Below are 22,064 nucleotides of genomic sequence, written 5' to 3'. Positions count from 1 at the left end.
TCAGACTAACGCTGAGCTGATTAAGCTCTGAAATATTGATGCTGATGAATAGCAGTTGAAGTCTAAAGATAAAAGTCAATGGCTTGCTCAGCGGGTCTACTTTTCCAGTGACTAACCCCCATGGCTGTGAAAGATGGCTTGGGGACTGGAGTTAAACATGTAGCATTATGTCACCATATTTCTTGTTGGACGGGCTTTCTTGGGATGTAGGTATGGATTAATTGCAGACTTTTTGGGTGACTTGTCCATTTACTAAAACTGTTGTCTGCAGAGGCAGGAGGGGAGTTTCCTAGGCCTGCACAGTCAAGAAAACCCTCATCAGTTTTCTTAGCTGATTTACATTGGTTTTGTTTCCTTAGTTATCTCCTGCAATGGTGAAATGGTTAAGGCTCTTTCTGGATGAACAGAGTGCTCAGGGTGAGGAGTAGGATGGTGATTGGGGGGTGGGTATGGCAGTGAAGCCAAGGTGTATTTGGTAGACATCCTTCAGAGATTAGTCAGGGATGGCACCAAAAGGAAAGTTTCAGGGGAGTAAGTAGAGGGCCTCCAAAGGGCAGAGTCTGCAGAAGAGGGATTGGTGGTAACAGTAAAGATGGGGAGACAAACTAGAATTGTTAAGATTTGGAAGAAAGGGAAGGCTCTTGATTTAACTCATGTTCATTTGGCAGCCTCACCTTGTCTTTATGTAATGTCCAAGAGGTCTATTTTCCTAGATGGGCTGGTTTCAGAAGACTGGGTAGACTTAAATAACTGAGTATTTTCTAAGTATTGGGGTGAGCATTCCCTCCCACCCCTTCTCCTCCCTAGAAAATTCTGAGAGAAGTCATTTCTAGATGAAGTGTATCTATGATTGACTATAATTAGAAAACACAGCAAAACATTATTCCTTTACTGCTTATATCCCATAGTCAACCATTATTATCAACTTCTCTATGTCTGTTGTCCTTTCCATGTTTGCCATCCTAATTAAGCTTCTTATCTCATTACCAGATAAATACAGTAGCTTGATTCATTTGTTCATTTGTAAATATATATGATGCACCAGCTGTGTGCCAGTCATTGAGGACATACAAGCCTGGTCTCTTTCCTTAAGAAAATCTATGAATATATATAAGAATATGTAAATAAACAATTGCAAAGTAATATAATAACTAAATCTGGATTTACACAGTACTGGAGTTATAAAAACTTTGAGTGTGTTTGTGTGTGTGTGTGTGTGTGTGTGTGTGTGTGTGTGTGTGTGAGTCTATGTGTAAGCATTTTTGTCAAGGATTCTTCACAAAGGAACTGAAGTTGGGTGTTCACGGATAAATAATTAATGGTCACAGCTGCTACTTAACTTGCTATTTTCTAGGCACTGTGCTAAATGCTATTTCTGTTTTCTTTCTGCCCACCCTTGATAGGTGCTAAGGATTATTATTCTCATTTGACAGATGAAAAACCTGAAATTCATGGACTTAACTTTCAAGGCCAGACAGCAAATAAATGGCAGGGTCATTAAAACCCAGGTCAGTCAGACTCCAAAGTCTGAATTATCATGGGCATTGAAGATACAAGAGCATGGTCTTTTCTCTCTCATTTTCTTCCTATCCTCACCCTTTTGCTTGGGGAAAGGGAGAATGATACCCAAATGCTTGGATAATCAGGATTCACTCTGTGATGCTGTCATGATGATGGTGGTGTTTTTATAAGTACATTCACCAACCAGCTGTTGAACTGGTTCCAGTCTTTGCCATTTGATCTTTAAAAAAAAATTAAAGGAGAATTTGGTCTTACTCTCACTTGTAGTGTGGGAACATGAGAGTTGACTCATCATTTCTCTAGAACATCCTAAAGATATTGCTTCTTCCTGTTGAAAAGAATTTATAATATTTCTTACAGTTTAGTAATCCTCACATCCCTTTTCATGGGGAAAAACAGCCTGGCTTGTTGAGATATGCCAGTGGACCCCCATGTAAGGAATACACTTATAATGGGTTGACCATTTCCCTGATTTGGGTAGAAGGATGGCCCCAGTTCATGTTTCATTTGTGAAGCAGAGGTGCTTAGGCTCTGCCCATCCAGTGGGAGTGGCCTCCTAGAGTTCTGTTCTGATGGGTTGTCATCATTTTGCACACTGGGTAACATCAGACACTAGTGAGAAGAGGCTGCTATCTCACATACTTTGGGTACTGGGGGCTTCAAAGATGAGAAGTGAGTGGGAGGCTCTGAGCTCCCCTTGGAGGATTGCGGCATTTGGACTTGAGGTATGTGGGAGGTGTGGTGTCACTCTACTGCCTCTGAGTGCATTGCTTTTATAATGACTTCTGCCTATGGGGCCCAGCCCACCCCTTTCCCTGGGTGAGCAACTCTCTTTGCTGGATGACTTATTAAATACAGTTGTTACCATTGGGTTTGGTATGAGATTCTGATGCTCTAGGTGAGCTTTGCAGCAAACCTCTTCAGCTCATGAACATGGAAACCTCTCTTCTTCTCAAAAGGTTTTCCTTCCACCAAGGAGACTCATTTAGTTGCCATTATCCCTTTGAACTCAACTGACAATCAGAAGTCCCCAAGTATCTAATCTAAATCTCTCTTATTCTGGTATGTAGCAGCTCTCCACTCTGGCTGCACATGTATATCATCAGAGGAGTTTTTTAAAGCAGCTACATCAAGGCTCTGGTCCCAGCCATTCTGACTTAATTGGCTTGGGATTGGCGGGGGCATCACAAGGGCAAGTTTACCAGGTGGTGATAAGAGGCAGCCAGGGCAGAGGACCACAGCTCTAGTTGCAGAAAGTTTTTAACTTTCTGACCTGGAGGAGCTGTTAAAACAGGTTTCTGATCCTTACATTTGGAGGATGGGACTTGATCATTTATTTTTCTGAGTTCCCAGGTGATGTGGATACTACTGGTCCAAGGACTATACTTTAAGAACCATCACTCTAATGTGACCTATTTTTTTTTCTTTATTTTCAATATTCACTGGAAATGGAAGAATGGTTGGGCTCATCCTCATTCCTTTACCTTCTCAATTAAAGAGCCCTTTCCAGTCTATAAAACCTAGCATCTTCCAATATGGCATTTAATAAACCGTAAAATGGCAAAATCTTCAAGCACATTCATTTGTACTCATAAATTCATTTTCATGCGGTAGTGGGGAATGGCCGGCGCAAAGATCTGACTTTGACAATCCAGACTGTCGGGTGTGCTCTTTGGTTTCTACAGGCACTGATTTCTCAAAATTGGAAATTTGGAGGAAAAATAAAAAAAGCCTCCTGGGGTAAATGTGTTGGATTTTTCTTCTGGTTGTTTGGTTCTTCTCTGCTGACAGTAGCATAGCCATCCCCTTTTACTGTTGCTTTGTTGGCCTGTCTCCCTTCCCAAGTATAGACTATATCTACCTGCGGGAACCATTGCTCAGGGGTAGAACCATGCGTGGAAATCTAGAAATTATAGTGCAGGATGCCAAGCTTCCTTTTGGGGGGCATTGTGTTTTTGGGGGATGGGAGAGGATGCTTGTCTTCAATTGATTGTCATCGTTTGGGTAATTACAGCCCAGCACAGCAGGCCTGGCATAAGAAAGCTCTGCTTTCCTGTTATTACCTTATTCAGTGTAACCCTGGGTGGCATATGACTCAGAGGATGATGTCTGCCTTAGCCTGGGTATGGATTTTTTTTTTCTTTCTTTTTTTTTTTTAATGATAGTGTTAAATTTCCTCCTCTAGCTTGTTTGAGTTGCACTTGGCATAGGAAAGGGACAGGCTCAGGTGAAGGATAAAGGCCTGACTTCTGCCTGTGTAACTCCTCTTTCCCCTTACTGAGCAAGGTTAGCCGTCAACTCCAGTTACTTTGAAAGGCTGTTTCACACTGGCTTTGCTCTATGCCTTTCTGGCTGCTGAGTAACTCATAAGATTTAATTTTGCGCCAAACCCAGAGGGAGTGTTTTTCCCTCTCTTAAAACAGGCTTTTCGTTTTTATGTTTCACTCCTCTAACAGAAAGAAGAGTCATCATTTTGTACCCTGCTTAGCAATCATAAAGTATGTAAAGATGACTCTTAATTTTGAACAGGAGATGGTATTGGTTATACCTGCCTCGCCTCACGGAGGTAGAGAATGCGCAGAATCAGCTTTTTATTTATTTTTAAAAACTCTTTGAGCTCATTGACTAAATCTTGGTGGGGGGCAGGGGGTTAACCAAGGCACTCTATCAGTCATAGTCAGTGGGATTTCTGGTATTTGTATTTATCAGCTTAGACACTGGTAGGGAGGGCTTTTGCTCATTCATTTTCTCTTGCCTGGAATGTCCTCAATTCCCATTCTTTCTATGCAAGTAAAGTCCTAATTACCTTTTAGGTTCAGCTCAGATAATATTTCCTTTCTGAAGTCTTCTCAGTTCCATGTCTTCATCACCCCCCCTCCCCCTCCCCAAACCCCTAAACAGAATTCGGGGCTTCCTTCTCTATGTCTTCCTAACCGCATATTCAGACTGACATTATAGCACTAATTGCTTGGTGTTACACTTTCCTGTGTGTGTCCCCTGCCAGGCTTTGAGCTCAGAAGCTCAGGGAGCAAAGCTTCACACTTTCAGCCTCACCTCTTGCCAATTCCACCTTTGTTCTCCATCCTCTTGCTCCGCTAAAACTCTTTCACTAACCTCTTCCCTGACCCCTCTCTTGTGGTCAAGGAGCAGCTTGTGCCCACTTTGTCGTGGCTTCTGTGTTGTCATCCTCTGCAGACTTCTGTGTCTGTAGGATCAGGAATGTTGTGAGGACAGAGACAAATTTTACAGCAGCCCTCCCCTCATAATGCCTGGCTCACGAAGCTATCTGCTGTAGGAATAAATACATGAATGAATATTATTTGCCCAAATCAGTGGTGGAATTTGATTCCCCCCCTCAGGTCTTCTGCTCTGAGAGCTAGGAAGGTATTCTCTTTCTTCATTTTGCATTCCTTGGATGTCAGGTGCAGGGCTTGAATTACCTACCCTCAGTTTATAACATGTTACGATCATTGGTATGTGCAAGGTCCTCCCTTGTTTGTGTTTTTGTTTGTGTGTGTGTGTGGGAGGGGGGGTTTCTTACCTTTTATCTCCATCTTTTTTTCCCCATTCCCCTACTTCCCCCACCTGCTCTGACTGCTTTTCTAATATATTGAATATGCACATGTGATGTGGGGTACACGTATTTTTAAACACATGTATACACACACACATGAATACTCACACTCATGCCTCTCCTGTGAAGGGAATCAGATATTGACACAAAAGGGAAATAGTATCAGCAGCTCTGTTAGGGTTCCGATGGGTGGAGAAGGGACTATGGTGGACGCAGGGAGCAGTCTAGGCTAGAGGGTGTTCTTGGTCCAGCCCTGCCTCTGACCTGCCATGTGGGAAAGAAGCAGACTTTGCAAGTCTGTACTTGGGTGTCTTTTTCTGAAGTGCACCCCCCAGGGCCACCCTAGTTCTGGGCTCTCTGATAATCCCAGGCAGCCTGCTTGATGCAGGGTTGAAGGGAGGCCACTGCTGCCTCTTTGAATTACCATTTAATTCCTAGGAATCAATACTGCCATGCAGAAGCAGCAGGGTTTTCTTCTAACCTATATGCTCCCTCGTATTTCAAACAAAAGGCAGGGAGACAAGGCTTGCAAAAATTCTCTTGTCTGTGGTGCATCCCAAACAGAGAGCAGCTAATTAAGCCTCCAAATTAAAGCTGAAATAGATGAGAATCCTCTACCTTCTGCTATGTCCAAGGCCATTTTCTTTTTACCCCTTGCTCTTCCTCTGCTTCCTTGGTGTTAAATCTGCCCTTTCTAGGCTAGTAGAATAACATTATGATGTCATGGATGGTGACATATTATACACTTTCTTTCCCAGCACACTTTAGCCTGCAAAGTGCTCTCTCATGTGTTATAATTATTTGTTTCTGGCAACCACATGGGAAAGGTAGGTTTTATTATCCCCCTTTTACTGGTGAGGAAGCCAAGCCTCAGAGAGAGAGTAGGTAGCACTCCTAATGAGGTCAGAGAGTTAGCAAAAGGCAGAGCCTGGCAGGAATCCCTTCATCTCACTCTCAAGTCAGCAAACCCTCACACATCACATTGCCTTTTGCCTTTTCACATGTACACTTTACTATTTAAGAACACTTTCTCCAGCTTCATTTCCCTGTGGAGGTAAGAGCATAGACTTTGGGGTCAGGCTACATTCATGTATCCATCCCACAAATACTTCTAGAGCTGTTATCCTGTGCAGTGTTCTATATGCTGAGGCTATAGTGATAAGCAGAGGTGGGGATACATTCTGATCTGCATCTTATTAGCTTGGGAATCTTGAGAAGTCATATACTGTCTCTGTAAAATGGGGATGCTATTTCCCCATGTGCCAGGATTACAGTGAACAAGAACATCTGTGAAACCACCCCAGCACTGTACCTGGCATATAATCCATACTCAGTACATGTGACTTTTCTTCTTGCCTCTCTGTTCCCCTTCCCTCCTATGCTCCTCCCATTGTTCTAAGCCTATAGTTCTTTTAAGAAAAATAAAGGGCCAAGTGGCCTCCTGGGAGAATGGGAAATAGGTACTGAGCCTGGGAAGGACTCTGCACCCTATTAGCACCAAAAGTAGATCTTGAACCAGGCCTGGTGGCAGCCAGATGCTTTGAAGCCCTCACAGCCTCCACAGGAGGCTTGCCAAAAGGCCACAGATGCTGCTGCTGGAGCCAAGCCACTCCCTGCAGGGCATCTGGACTTCATATGGGTTCCTGGAGGGTCTGGAGAAAAGTGTCATCTTCCCTTTTCAGGGGCTCCTTTGGGGTGTTCCCGAATTTCGTTCATGATAACTACTGTATGAGGTGGTGTGCTGGAGCTGGCTCACACCACTCAAGGGAACCAAGTGTTAAATTTTTAGGAATTTTATGAGTTATTTGTTAAATAATTGCCATTATTAAAAATTTATATAGGTATCTATAATTAAATAAGCCATATTAAAATCAAATGTGATAAATAGATATTCAAAACACATCCCTTCCTAATTATCTTACTACACTTTATTCTTATTTGTGTGCGTGAGGTTATTTGAATCTATTGTGTCTGCAATAGGAATGTTGTTTAACGCTCTTCTGCGGCTGCCCATCTCTTCTCTAACTCTGTTCAGTGATGTCATGTTGGTGGCTTGAAATCAATCATGAAAGGAGTCCTCATACCACAGAACTGGCAAACACCATATATCCAGGCCTCTGTTTTTGTCTTCCTGGAGAGCCGGTCGATAAACTTTTACCAGCACACCACTGCCGAGACCCAATGGAATTGCCAAAAACAATAAAAACCCCAAAGCACAGGGAAGCTGCTGCCATGCTTTTCTTCTCCCTAACAGGCTTGGTTCTACTGTCTACAAGTTCTCACGGTCAAAGAGAGGATATGCCAGGGAGGTAGCAATTTTAAGACAAACTAAACACTCAACCTAGAGCAGAGATATAGAAATATGTTCCATTTCCCACGGTGATTCTTATTTATTGGCAATGGTTTCTTCTCTAGTAGTATTGAGTGTTTACATAGGCCAGTGAGAAAGAGAGCCCCAATTCCTGCACAGGTGAGGGGTGGGGATGATGAGTTGGGTGCCAGAGGCTTGCTGTACCTAAACTGGGTGTCCAACCCCACAAAGCTGTGGGAAAGGTACATTTGACAGGAGAGTGCTGTCTTTTACCTCAGCAGGTTTTGGTCCTTGGACCTTAAATAGGGTTTATAGATAATTAAAATTCACTTTTGATTAGGCAAACACCACAATAATCTTGTTATAAGGAAGAACCATCAATGGGGACTAAAGATGATGGGCAAAAGTGTGATGAGAAACAAGGTCGTTGCATAATCTCAAAGTATTTTTCCCAAAGAATCCACTTTTTAATGACACAAGGAAAGCTAGTACCTTTCCAGTGGAGAAACCTGGCAGCCACCACCTTAACCAGGTGATGAAAGGAGCATCACCAGGAAAGATACGTATCAGCATCATTCGCCTTCTGATAAGATGCACTGAGAAGGACAACATCACTTTGGTGGGGAATCTTGCCAAAAATGCACAACCTCAATCTAATAATGAGAAAATGCTCAACAAGCCCCAACTGAGGGGTATTCTAAACGATGACAGACTAGTACCCTTCAGAAGTTAAGGTCATGAAAGATGAAACACTGTCACAGATTGGAAGGGACTTAACGAAACATGACAGCTGAATTCAATGTGGGATCCTGAAATGGATCATGAACCAAAAAATGGATGTCAGAAGGAATGCTGGAAAAATTAGAATAAAGTCTGTAGTTTAGTTAATGATGTTGTACCAATGTGAATTTTCTGGTTTGGTAATTGTGCTCTGGTTATGTTAACATTAAGATTTTAACATTAAGGGAAGCTGTATGAAGGATACACAGGATCTTCTGTACCATTTTTGCAACTTGTCCATGAAGCTAACAATATTTCAGAAAAATTTAAAAGCTTATCTTTGAAATATTTGAGGAATGATTGCTCACTTGCAAAGAATGCATTTTGAGGATGAACAGTTCCCCAAGCATGCCTAGTCCAATGTGAAGGGATTCTGTTAGATAAGGGTTTTTCTCTGCTTTATCAGAGACAATAGCAAAATCTGCCAACAGATGATTGGCCTTACTGGAGGATTCCACCCTGTGAAGTGCTCCAGCCTGTCTGGAGGCAAAATGTAACTTCCCACTGAATGAGCAATTGATTAAACCAGTGTTAGCATGCACTAACCCAGGACTAGGCTCTGGGGACTGGAAATGTGGAAGAGCATAAAAGCCTGTCCTGGGCTCAAGGACTTTGCAGGCTATAGCATTTAACTTGGGCTATTTGACAACACTGTCCATGCGATGTTTCCTCGGCCAACATGTGGGACTTGAATGTCACTTGATCTTTGCTTGGTAGGCTTGGAAAGTGAGTAGTTTGGCATAACTTACCAGATGGTCCTTGTGTCGTTTATTCTCAGAGAATCCACCTGGAAAATTAGAAGACAGCTTTTGTTGATGGTTGACTAAAATTCTCTCCAATAAAATTAATAATCCAACACATTTTGTTCCATCAATACCAACTAGAAATACTTCTTGAGATGTTCTTCAATATTCCTTTATCTGCCATGACCAAAGTTTAAAGGAGTTTGCCTACAGCCAAATCCACAATGGCCTCTCCGTATTTGCTCTCTCTGTTCTGTCCCTCACCCACCTGGACTACCCCTCAGGGACAGAAAAGGGTAAGGCAAATGAAGTACTTGCCTGGGATGATGGCAAAGTGTAAGAGGGCACCAAAATTCAGTAATCAAGAAAAAATAATATATCAATGCAATATTTAAAAAAAATACATTTTGATATTTTGTTCATTATGGATTTTTAAAAAATTTTTAATGTTTATTTTTGAGAGAGAGAGAGAGACAAAGTGCAAGTGGGGGAGGGGCAGAGAGAGAGACCCACACAGAATCTGAAGCAGGCTCCAGACCCCGAGTTGTCAGCACAGAGCCCTACGCAGGGCTTGAACTCATGAACCATGAGATCATGACCTGAGCCAAAGTCAGACACTTAACCAACTGAGCCACCCAGGCACTCCTGTTCATTATGGATTTTTTGCACTAATTCTTATTTCTAAAAATATGACATTAAACTTGATTTGTATCTGTTACTGAGTTTTTTGATGCCCCTTAAATTTTGCCTCCTGGGCAAGTGCCCTAGTTGCCTTACTCTGTCATCCAGTCTTGGCTCCATGTAGTGCCTTTCATTGACACTGAGTGCCTTCAATATAACAAATCTGGGCTCTGACCCATGAATGATCAAGTGTGACAGCTTGCAGGAGTGGAGAAGGTACCTCTCTGTTCACCATGAAAGACTGTGGAGGGGCTCTGGAAGATTTCTGTCTGCAGGGAACCTTTGCATAAAAGCACATGTTGCAAGGAACAGCCATTTACATGAAACCTTCGCTGGGCCAGCCACTTGCTTTCCAAAAAGCATTTCTTGCATAATGTCTGAATTAAATCTCCCCTTCACAGTTGGGAGGCATGAGTTAAAAGCCTGCTTGGCAGCAGAAAAATATAGCAATGTTTGGTCCAGGTTACAGTTACTGAGGGAACCATAACTTTGATTTGTTCAACTGGTGTAAATGTAAATCCTTAAGTGAAATGTGTTAAGCAAGGAAGGAATTGCTCTGTGTTTGAAGATGCTTTTGATCCACAGCTCTCTCTATAGCGCCCCAACTGTCATGTACAATCTGGGGGCAGCAGCTGGCAATAGAACAGGAAAAGTTTTCAGAAAACAATCGAAGAGTTCTAGAATGGACATATTCTCAGGAAGTTTCAGGCAACATTGGTCTTAGAGATAAAGGTCATTGATTTAGCAGCTCAGATTAGAAAATAAGATGTTTAATTTCAGCACAGTTTCTCCAAGCAACACAGCATACTGAAGCTATCTTTGACTCTCCATCTATTACCTTTTCTTCTACCTGGAATCCAAACTCAGCTTAGCTTTTCTCTCCTGCAACTCCATTTCCTACTGTCTTCAGCCAACATTCTGCATTCTAGTGAGACCAGTCTCTGGGGCTCCCCCCAGGGCTTCATGCTCTGTCTTCTTTGTCCTTTACCCCCTTCCTCCGTCTGGAATGTACTCTTTCTCTTCTTTTCACCGTCCAGTTGTCCACTTGGTGATTCACAGCCTGAATCTAGTCCACACATATATTTTGTCTGGCTCACCAACTTATTTAGTAAAAGCCACAGTGCCATCACTTCCTGTCGTGCTTCTAGATGCTAGGTTTCTCGTGTCTGTGTTATCTGCCTCACCCTGTGAGCATCTGAATTGTGATTTCTGAGAGCCAAACCTTACCCTTCCTAATAAACCTGACGAAATTGCCTCTTCCATTAAGAAATCATCACAGGTGAGGGGCATCTGGGTGGCTCAGTTGGTTAAGTGACCGACTCTTGATTTTGGCTCAGGTCATCATCTCACAGTTCATGGGATCAAGACCTATGTCATGTTCTGTGCTGAAAGCATGGAGCCTGCTTGAGATTCTCTCTCTCTCTCTCTCTCTCTCTCTCTCTCTCTCTCTCCCCTTCCCTCCCTCCCCCCCCCCTCAAAATAAATAAATAATCTAAAAAAAAAAAAAAAAGAAAAAAATCATCACAGATTCTTTTTGCCCTCTTACTTTCCCTGCTGCATTCTGACAGCTTTTGGCTTTACTATCAAATTTAGCCCTTAATTATGTGCAGTTTTACATTTGTTCTTATCATGTTATGCTTGTCTGGTTTATGTTGAAAGAGGACTAGCACTTTTTAAAAATTATTTTCTCTTTTCAACTAATGCATTGTCTTTCTATTTCACAGCTCACTAAATATTAACTGAGGACCCATTATTTGCCAGGTACCATTCTAGGCATTGGGAACACAAAAGTGATTAAGACAAAATGCTCTTTCATTCAGAACTACCTGTAAGACCTAATTCCCCAATACTCCCAACATTAGTCTCAATGGTCTATTCATTATTTCAGAACCCATCTTATCTTATGCCTTTCTCCATGATGAACCTCCTCCCACTGCCATGATGAATTCTCCCCAGATATCTAAATTGTAGCTGTCTTTTGAAGCCGGGCTTAACTTCCCTGATCTCTGATTCACCTAACCATTCCACAGTCATATGTCCACCCCAGTCTCTCGAAATTTTGACACAACCTATTACTTCCTGGAATTACTCCTATGTAGATATAGGATATCCTATATCTGGTTCACAGGCTCTCTAAGGATAGGGCTGACCCAGTCTTATATTTCTTCTATATTTCTGCACTTTCTGGGCACAGTGCCGAATTCCAAGCAGATACTCAATAATTAATCTTTGTGGTTTGATTGATCCTCCCATCCCAGTTGCTCTACTTTCTAGAAATACATGCTGATGCTAATTTTATGTTTGATAGTCAGCAGAAGCTAATGAGAAAGGTAAATCTGCTGCTGATGCATTAAAACATCATATAAAAAGCAGGTACCAAGTTTGAGTATGGTTGTGCTCCCAGCTTTGAGCATTGTTGTGCTCCTGAATCAGTTTAGAATTCAGCACACATTTTCTCACAGAAATGATGCAGAAGAGTAATGGTGGTCAAATTCCCAGGCCAGCCTGTGTAAGCATGTTTAACCTATAGTGTAATTGAATTTGGGGACAAAGAGTAGAGGCTCACATTTACATGTCCTCATTGCCTGAATATTTTACAAACATTGTAAGTGCTTTCCCTTACCTGACACTCACCACACTTTGCTCACCTTTAAGTGGTCTGTTTTCTCATCTAGACAACAAGCCCCTTGGATGCCAGGATTGTATCTATCTTGTTCACTGCCATATCCTACACAGCACCTGGCACAGATTGGGCAGTCAGAACATATCTGATGATTTTCATTGAGTTAAATTCTAGTTGAAAGATTATGGGGACATGCAGATGTGGATTCAGCCTCCCAAGTTCACTGCTAGCTAAGTGTGTGCTCTTGGAGAAGTTCCATGGCCTCTCTGAGCATTAGTTTACTGCTTCCTAATATCTTGTTAGTCGTGACTACCATGTTGATACCTAGTCTATGTTTCTTCTTTCATTTTGCCACAGTGTAATCCCTCAAAAAAAGTTTTGATTAATTGATTAATCATGTCTCCTTTTTGTGCTGTATTGGTTGAGGTGGTGGTAACAGGAAAGGTGATATTTGGTATTAAAGCCTTTCAGCAGCTTTTGAGGACACGTGAGCTCTATTTCCAGTTCTAGTCCTGACAGTCTGTGATCTGAGGCAGATCGCTCAAATATGTCTATGAAAGAGTGCTGATAGATTTCAGTTATTTTCAAGCTTTTCTACCTAAGTATCTCTAACTTCAGGCGAGTGAATATAAACTCTCAGTGTTCTGGGGGTAGAACCCAAAGGTGGAATTTACTTTAATTCAACCTTGTGTTTTATCTTAATTATTTGTGTGTACTTTGTATTCTAATTCATGATAGATCCATGTTTTAAAAATATTACTGTTACGCCTGAGTCACACATCCATGAATGCCTGTTTTAAGCCAAACACTGTCAAGCATCGTATATACAGATGTCAATTTTTACCACAATTCTGTGAGTTAGCTGTTATCGTGCCCATGTTACTGATGAACAAACTGAGGCTTACAGGAGTTTAAGTAAATAGACTTAGGGTACCTAGCAAGTTATTGGCAGAACCAGAATTCAATCTGTCTATATCTAAATCTTTCCCCTATACCACCTCAGAGGGTAAGTACAAACAGAGCCTTCCCTTTGGCCAAAAAGTATGATAATAAAAATGTTTATGCCATGTTAAGTGGAAAAAGCAGGAAACAAATTGTCTACATGCTGCATAGAGTTTCATGAAAAAGACTTGAAGGCATTATAGAACAATAAGTTAGATATATTTCAGGGCTGGGCTTATGGGTATATGATGTCATTTTTGTTTTTGATAATGTTTGTGCAGTAAATAGTGATTTTTTTAAAACTCCACATAATTTAGAGGTGTAATCTTAGGAGATAAAAGAGTTAGTTGATTTTGTTAGACACTATAATTTATCATACACATTTTTGTGAGGTATCAGAAATGTATAAATGGAGACAAGACTGGTATTGTTTATGTCTTCCTCTGGCTTGACTGTCACTGTGGCTGTGGGTAGGTAATAAAGGGCAGATATGCTTCAGAGAAACTCATGGAGAGTTGCTAGAAATATGATAAGTAGAGTCTGAAAGCAACCTCTGTGAAAAGTGGAATATTTTTTCCTCTGTGAATAGAACCAGTCTTTAGGGAGCAGAGGGAAGGCTTTCATATCTAGGGGCAAGGAATGACACAGTTCAGGGAAGGTTGGAAAGGAATAGTTATAATCTTCCAAAATACCCTCAGAAGACTAATTATTTATCTACTTGAAACTTACTCTGAAAGACAAGTTATAACACCATATCTTGGTTATAGGGTAAACAGTGAAAGAAGAAAAGAAAGAGTGCATGTAAGAAAAAGAAAGCATCTTTGCTTTGAGAAGAGATAACTTAGCACATCTATTATTTTGCACTAAACTCTGAATTGATAAGATACAAAATAAATTTAGGAGTATCATTTTCCCATATATTTATCCTTCCATCCATCTGTCCAATCATCCATCCATCCACTGACGCATTCACTTCACATATTTATACATGTACTTGGTGGATGCTACACTAGGACACTCAAAATTGATAGATGTGGTACCTTAGTTCAAAGAAATATTGAGTAAGGTTTTGTGAGAACTCAAAAAAAAACAACCAACCCTACCTAGGGTGAGGTAGGGGTTGAGAGAGGTCGAGTGGGAAAAGGCTTTCTGAAGATGATTATTGAACTGTTTTTTTTTTTTTATTTGAGTAGGAGATTGGCAGGTGACCGGGGGGAGAAGGGGATCTCAAACACAGGTAAAAACCCATCTGATTGCTCTCTGTGGGAAGGATGAGCTGGCTGCAGATGATTAGGATAGCTGGGTTAGTGCCTGAAAGAAATAAAATCTCACCAGACTCAAAGGGCTGAACTTCCTCAAGGAGTGGCCTGCAGTCCAAGGCTAAGATGTGGTAAACTCTGTTTTATGAAGACATTGTGATTATGGGAAGATCATAATCAGAATTCCAGGGAGCAGGTAAGAATGTATGTGAGCAGGGTGAGACTTGACACAGGCTGAGGGAAAGGGGTTGGAAGAATATATAAGGGTTAGTAATGTATTGGTAGATTATACTCTTATTAGAGAAAAGCACTCTTATTATAAAGCCCTACTTATTATAGCAAAGAGCATATCAAGTGCAGATTTTACCTGGCTGGTTGTAATAGCACCTCCCTCAGAACATCATCCCAGATTCCCCTAGATTAGGTTTTTTATGTCTTTTCTGAGTTTACTCAGCACTTTGTGATAACACTGTTATGGCCTTTCCTCACTGTATGGCTCTTCCCTAGTAATACCCTGCCAATGGACTTATTTCTTAAAAGCAGGTACTAGGCTTTCTCTGTCCCAAAATCCCCAGAACTCAGGACAGAGCATGGCACCTAGTAAGTCAGTGGTATTCAGTTCCACTTCATATCAGAATTATATGAAGAGCTTTCAAAAAAAAATAGCAATGCCTGGAGATTTAGAGTTAGTCTGGGGTAGAACCTGGGCATGAAAATATTTATATATTTAGAAAGTCCCTAGGTTATTCTAGAAATGCAGCCATAGTATCAACTACTAAAATAGATACTCAAGGTATGTTTCTGGAGATACTGAGTGATAATGAGTGCTACCCTGGCTATTTCATTTTTGTAGGACAGGAGTTTGGGGTGGGGCAGCAACTCAATGTTTAGGCACTGCCCCAAAGTTCTAAATTCATCTCTAGACCTAGGAACACTGAAAGCAGAATACTACTTCTAGATGCCACACGCTCATTGGAAAGAAACTCTTAGTGTACTTCTAGGAATAAACACATAGATCTGTTTCAAGCTGAGTTGGTTATACTAACCACTTAGGCTGGGCTGTCACTGGCTGAGCATATAAAGGAGCTGAACATTCAGAAGAAAGGCTTTCCTGTTTACAGCTGATCAGGGAAGGACCAGGGATATGGGTTATAAGTGGTGGTGCTGAGTATATTATGGAGACTGGGAAGTAAGGTGGGCATCTTCTTTTCATCTAGAAAAAACACCAGAAACCATAGATCAAATTGGAAAATTTATAATAAATCAGAAAATAAACTAGTTCTCCCCCTTCCAAATGTGTTGTGGGAAATAGGTTGGCCGCAGAGAGATAGTGGTAGAAGAGGGAACATACAACATAAACTTTCCAAAAAGAGTTGGGTGGGGATGATAGTAAATATCAGATACATGATAGGAGTATAAAAATACATTGAAATCATCATTACAATTATGGAACAATAAAATAAATTGCAAATGCTTTATCAAAATTAAAGCAAAGACACACACTGTGGTGGTCAAGGGAGACGGAGATATAGAGACAGAGAGAAGGATATAGAGAGAGCATGAGAGAGAGAGAGAGATTGAGACTTCATACTTCTCAAGAGGCGAAATGCCCTAGTTCTAGAAGGCAGTGTTTTATCAGCACCATGGAGAGATGCACAAGCCTCTATTGCTTGTTCTGAGATGAGATTCTGGAGAGGGTTTTAATTATATCCAGTCTGAGCTAAAAAAACAGCACTGATGTCTGTGTAACTGCACACGTAGATCAGAGGATTCACATTTATTCCTCAGATTTATTGCTTTTTGCTGGTCAATTCTCTTACATTTTAAATTGGCCTACTTTCTCCATAATTTCCCGGCAAAGGAAGAGAGGTTGGACAGGAAGATTTTAAAGCCTCGCATTGATGGTAATTTTTCTAAAGTTTCTGGTGTTATCAATTCCTAAGCAGTCAGTGAGAGTGGGCTCTGAGTTTTGGCTGAGGCATAGGATACTGGGGTGTTTCATGAGATCTGTCTCTGAACTTAGTTTTGTGCCTACCTGAATTGGGAGGGATTTGTGGGGAGAGATTCCATTTTACAAAAAAAAAGAGGACAATAGGATTTTGATTTGGGGAGGTCCTGGTGAGGAAACTAGATCACTCATCACAAAGTGAGCTGTCTGATGTCTATGTTCTTTCTCTGGAGGATGGCTGGGTGATTATGGGTATTTTCACTGTAGGAAGGAGGGTGGAAGATTGTGTATATTTTTTTATTTCTCTTTTCTCCTGTCCAAGAACCCTTTAGTCATTGTGTGAGGTCAAGCTGTGTTATCAGTACAATTGAGGAAGTCCATGCCCAGAAGCTTCCAGAATCTCCATTCTGATTCCATCCCCTCATCTAAGAACCTCTCCTTGCATCTTGACAAATTACCTGACACTTCATGTGAGCTTTTCTAATTAATTAATTAAATTAAATTGATGTGGTGATTCCTTATTGTGTGCCAGGTATTTGTGCTAGGTGTTGAACCTAAAACAATAACCAGATTTAATCCCTATCTTCAAGGAATTCAGGGATGATGCACTACCTATAGTAGTGGATGTGTTATGGCTCTTAACTCACAGGGGTTTGTATTCTAATGTTTTAAAGTTTTCAATCAGGGCTGCATTTTAACAGGAGAGAATTAGCCTTAAGTCAAAGAATGACATTCTCTCCATGGAATTTCAAGTATCAATAAACAGTTGGAGATATATTTGGGAATTCATTTGGGGTGGGGAAGAATCATGTTGATCTCCACAGGCAACTTCTCTGCCTGTGGCTGAAGCCATCCTGGCATCAGGGATGAAGTGTGGTGATAAAGCAAAGGCATAAAGCAAAAGTAAACAAAGGAAAGAGAATAGAAACACTAGGCTGCCAATGGAGGGGATGGAGAGGAGGTCAGTATTGGAGGGAGGGAGAAAGCTCATCAGGCAGCCCTGGCATGGAGACACAGAAGCCACATTTTGAATGACTTTCTGGATAAATAATAGAAAATGTTGTCACCACCAAGCAGTTTTCACCCACCATTTTTCACTGGATGCACATTTTAAAATGCATTGTCTCCCAAACAAGAAACATGTATTAAATGTTAAGTGATGTGTTGACTCATTATTTTTAAAAAAAAGAATAAGGGGCGCCTGGGTGGCTCAGTTGGTTGGGCGGCCGACTTCGGCTCAGGTCATGATCTCGCGGTCCGTGAGTTCGAGCCCCGCGTCGGGCTCTGTGCTGACAGCTCAGAGCCTGGAGCCTGTTTCAGATTCTGTGTCTCCCTCTCTCTCCGACCCTCCCCCGTTCATGCTCTGTCTCTCTCTGTCTCAAAAATAAATAAAAACGTTAAAAAAAATTAAAAAAAAAAAAGAATAATATATAAGCACCATTCTGAATTTTCTGACCAGCAGAGTTAAACAGAGTATTGACCTGTAGTTCTCATGCAAACAAGAAATCTTGACATTGTAATTAACAAGCCCATGTGGTGATACTGAAGATGGATGAGTGTACAATTTCTGTTAAATTTTTTTTGAAATATTACAAAAAGTTTACAAACTTCCATTTCTACAATGGAAATCTTAAAGGAGCCCATTGCTGTAGGGCCGTTTGCACATGTATCTTGCTTGTTACATTTAGATGTTGTAAATAATACAAAATTTCTGTAAATACCTGTGTACACAACACATAAGCCTAGCAACCAAGAAGACATGTATTCAAATCCACCTCCATCACTTGTAATTCTGTGACTTAGGACAAGTTACATTAACCTCTGAATTTCCTCATTTGTAATATAGGAGGAATTAGAATAGCAGTTTTCTAAGATTATTCTGTGAACTAAATGAGATGGTTCACATAAAACAGTATTATCATGGTAAATGACATACATTAAGTGTTCAATAAATACTGAATGGTATTAACAATCAGAATGAATTGGGGTAATACTTGTCCCATGGTTTTCCCAAGACACACTGAAATTATAAATACAACGCACACAGTCCATAGTCTGGCACACAGTAAGAATTCAACAATTGTTACTTGTGTTCTTTATCCACTTCTCCTTATACAATCTCATAGACTCCTCCCGTTTTGAAGAACTGAACACAAAAGTAGAGCATCTCCATGGTACATCTTCATCAGTGGGTCCAACCAGTCTCCATTCATCAGCGCTGAGATGTTAGACTTACAGACCTAAGAAGGCTTAATTTTTTTCACTCTAGGCTGCAGGTTGGAGGGTCCAGTGTATTTTTTTTTTATTTTTTTTTTTTTAACGTTTATTTATTTTTGGGACAGAGAGAGACAGAGCATGAACGGGGGAGGGGCAGAGAGAGAGGGAGACACAGAATCGGAAGCAGGCTCCAGGCTCTGAGCCATCAGCCCAGAGCCCGACGCGGGGCTCGAACTCACGAACTGCGAGATCGTGACCTGAGCTGAAGTCGGACGCTCAACCGACTGAGCCACCCAGGCGCCCCGGGTCCAGTGTATTTTAATAAAAGTTCCCACAAAGCAACTTACAGGATCTGAATAACAGCAACGTTTCTCTCTAAGCACAATGGGATTTTTTTGTTGTTGGACGTGATGGTTTTGTGCTTTTTCCTGGTTGCTTCAAGTAGATTTTTTCCCCCTATCTTCTAGAAAATGGAAGTTAAAAGCATTTGATAAATGGATAAAACATTTCATACTTGTGCCTTTTTAAAAGGGCTAATCCGTGTTACTTTGTAGCACTCTTTTGTCAGCTCAGTAACACTGACAACTTCACTCCAACTTATGAGCACCAGGATTCTATGGCAGCTTTGGCATGGGGTGGAGGGTCTAGGGGATGGGGAGTGCCCTCGTGCCTCACCACAGACCTGCCTGCAGCACACTGTGGCCCCTGCTGTGTATCCACTCCATCCCTGTGAATACGATTTCTTGGGTGTATAGACTGACATTCATTCTTTTCCGGTTGGGAAAAATTTCTATATTCTTTATTATCATATATGATTATTATGAAAAATTCTAACAAACCACAGGAAGTAAAATTATCCCTCTAACCTCACATCTCTCGTTCTTACCTCTGCTCCGGGGTACCATTATTTTTACAGACTTTTTGGACATAGAAAAATATTTTTTTCACAAACATAAATGGGCTTACGAATGGTGCTCTGTAGTCTCTTTTTACTGAGTGTGTTAAAGATATCTGTCCAGATCAAGGCATATCTACCTTCTCCTACTCTATTGCATGGATAAGCTGTTGTTTATATAATAGGATCCCAGACTTGGGGATATTTATCTTGCTTGGTGCATTTAGATATTAAAAGCAATACAATATGCTATAAACAGCTGTGCACACAAATGTTTGTCTTATTGTTAACTTTGGACAACTTTGCAGAATGATTTATCATCTACAGAGTGCTGCTGCATCTATTCATTTCTGTGATCCTAAAAGATGGAGGCGGTGGTAGTTATAAGCCTGGAATCCAAAGCGCTCTCACCTCCCAGCACCACCACCATGCTTTGGAAAGAGCCCAGAATTAGATAGAATTGAGCTTGCGTTCAGACGTGTCCACTTAGGAGTGGATAATGTCTGGGCAAGTTTATAAACCTCTCGATCCTCATATTTCATCTTGGACTTCATTGGGCCTTAAAAAAAAAGTAGATTATAGGTTTCAAATCTACATGCACAGTTCCTGGCATATGGTATGACCTCAAGCCTGTTGGGTAATAGCAGTGTCAGGATGAGGACTCGTATCTTCTTTTCCTCTTTATTATATCTTTCTGCCACCAACTCAAACTCCCCCCTTCTCAAGAAGGCTAACTTATGGTTCAGAGACACCTATGACCACATGAAGGTATTGCTTAAGTCCTACCTGGGAAATGGAAGTCACCCAGTGGGTAGGAGAGGCAGAGATGATGAGGAGTGACAAAGCCCCCTGCTAGACTTTGCTGACCCCCACTTCCCTCTCCTCTTAATCCCTGGCAGCCTCTGTCACTTGCTCCCCACAATGCAGTGTTATACAGTTAAAGTCAAATCTTTCTGGACGGAAACTACTTCAAACAAGAAGAAAGAAGGCAGATAGCACTAAGCCTAGAACTCATGAGAAAATCACATTGTCTCCAGGGTGCCTGGGTGGCTCCGTTGGTTAAGCATCTGACTCTTGATTTCAGCCCAGGTCATGATCTCACAGTCATGGCATCAAGCCCTGTGTCAGGCTCTGTGCTATGTGTGGAACCTGGTTGGGATTCTTTCTCTCCCTCTGTCTCTCTCTCCTCTCTCTCTCTCTCTCTCTCTCTCTCTCTCAAAAGAAAAGAAAAAAAAAGAAGCAATTTCCAGGTTTAAGAAAAAAGGGAAAATCACATTGCCTCAAGGGGTCATAGAAAGAGGTGACTCTACTTTAGATGATACTGTTACTATCTTTTGAAAGTTAGGATATTTTCTTTCTAGCTAAGTGTTTGTGGTTCCTTTGAGATAAGAAAGAAGTTTAAAAGGCCTCTTACATAGAAACGCAGAGCAGGGAAAAATAGTAGCAGCCATAGATTGTAGCTGTTTCTGTGGTCAGAAAATGCATTATTTTTTGGCTTAAAAAAAAAAAAAGGTCTTTGGATTTAACTCTGTAGTTGTGACCTTGAGATCTTTATCTTCCTATTAAAGAGATCTAAAGACAAAGCAGGTGGAGAACCTGGGATTGTTCTTGGCATGAACGCAAGGACCAAGGCTGCTTGTGTGCCTGCTGGAGTGGAGGAAGCTGTTGGCCCGGACTTGCTCAGCAGAACTGGTTTTTCATTTTTGCTCTGATGACTTTACCTGCCACTGGTCACATGACCTCCCCCACCCCCACCCCACCCCCACCCCCTTTCTCAGTGCTGAAGTTTTTCTTTCTGTAAACTTAGGGGTTGCACTGGAACTCTTTTCAAAACCTCAGCCATTTGCATTACACAATCACATTTTTTGTTATTTAACGTTATCACATGAACTTGTAATATTTTGAATAATATCGGCTCACTTATAAACATTTAAACTCAAAAATTTGGTGTAGAAACCCCTTGTAAAGATGATACATAAACTGTAGTCCCATGTTTTGCTCCCTCATGAAAACCTGATATGGAAGATAAGGGAGGATTCTAAAAGAAGGTGGATATCATATGGAAAGTGAATAAGTGACTTAGCAGGCCCAGGAAAGGTAATTCATAGGCTGGCATTGGGGAAAGCTGAGAACTCATCCATCCAATCTAAAGCAAAGATTCCCCCAACGTTTCAGAAAGTGGTAGTACCAGGTCCCCCTGGAGGTGGGATGACGAAGAGGAACTGTAACAAGGAAGACGGTTGCAAGTCTGTTGAAGAAGCAGCCTGATTCCGTGCAGCTGGGTCACTGGAGGTTTAATCTGTAAAGACAAAACAGCTTTGTAGTAGAGGCTGAAGTCTGAGAACAAATTGAGGGTTGATGGGGGGTCGGGGAGAGGGGAAAGTGGGTGAGGAGCATTGAGGAGGGCACCTGCTGGGATGAGCACTGGGTGTTGTATGGAAACCAATTTGACAGTAAATTAAATTTAATATAAAACAAAACAAAACAAAAAACAGGGCTGGACTAGGAGACACTCATCAAAACGGAAGTCAATGATGCCATACTAGAAACAAGGTATCAATCAAAGTATG

The 22,064-nt window shown here is 41.3% G+C and overlaps 1 protein-coding gene and 1 long non-coding RNA gene across 4 annotated transcripts in view; one reads left to right on the top strand and one right to left on the bottom strand.

Moving 5' to 3' along the window:
* The window catches only part of DOCK2 (dedicator of cytokinesis 2), a 417,345-nt gene that overhangs the window by 155,448 nt on the left and 239,833 nt on the right, over positions 1–22,064 (top strand). The gene's annotated exons all lie outside the window — the stretch shown is intronic.
* Positions 13–7,080, bottom strand: LOC122240379. Of its 2 annotated transcripts, none has more exons than XR_006220021.1 (3): positions 5,714–7,080; positions 1,777–4,810; positions 13–27 (listed from the first exon to the last, which is right to left on the bottom strand). It is a non-coding gene; the product is annotated as an uncharacterized LOC122240379 (long non-coding RNA). The 2 variants fall into 2 exon arrangements; XR_006220020.1 differs by lacking the exon at positions 13–27 and adding an exon at positions 48–62.

This window comes from Panthera tigris, chromosome A1 (assembly GCF_018350195.1).
Source record: "Panthera tigris isolate Pti1 chromosome A1, P.tigris_Pti1_mat1.1, whole genome shotgun sequence".
Lineage (NCBI taxonomy): Eukaryota > Metazoa > Chordata > Mammalia > Carnivora > Felidae > Panthera > Panthera tigris.
The sequence above is the reverse complement of the archived record's forward strand: the minus strand, read 5'-3'. Positions and strand labels throughout refer to the sequence as shown.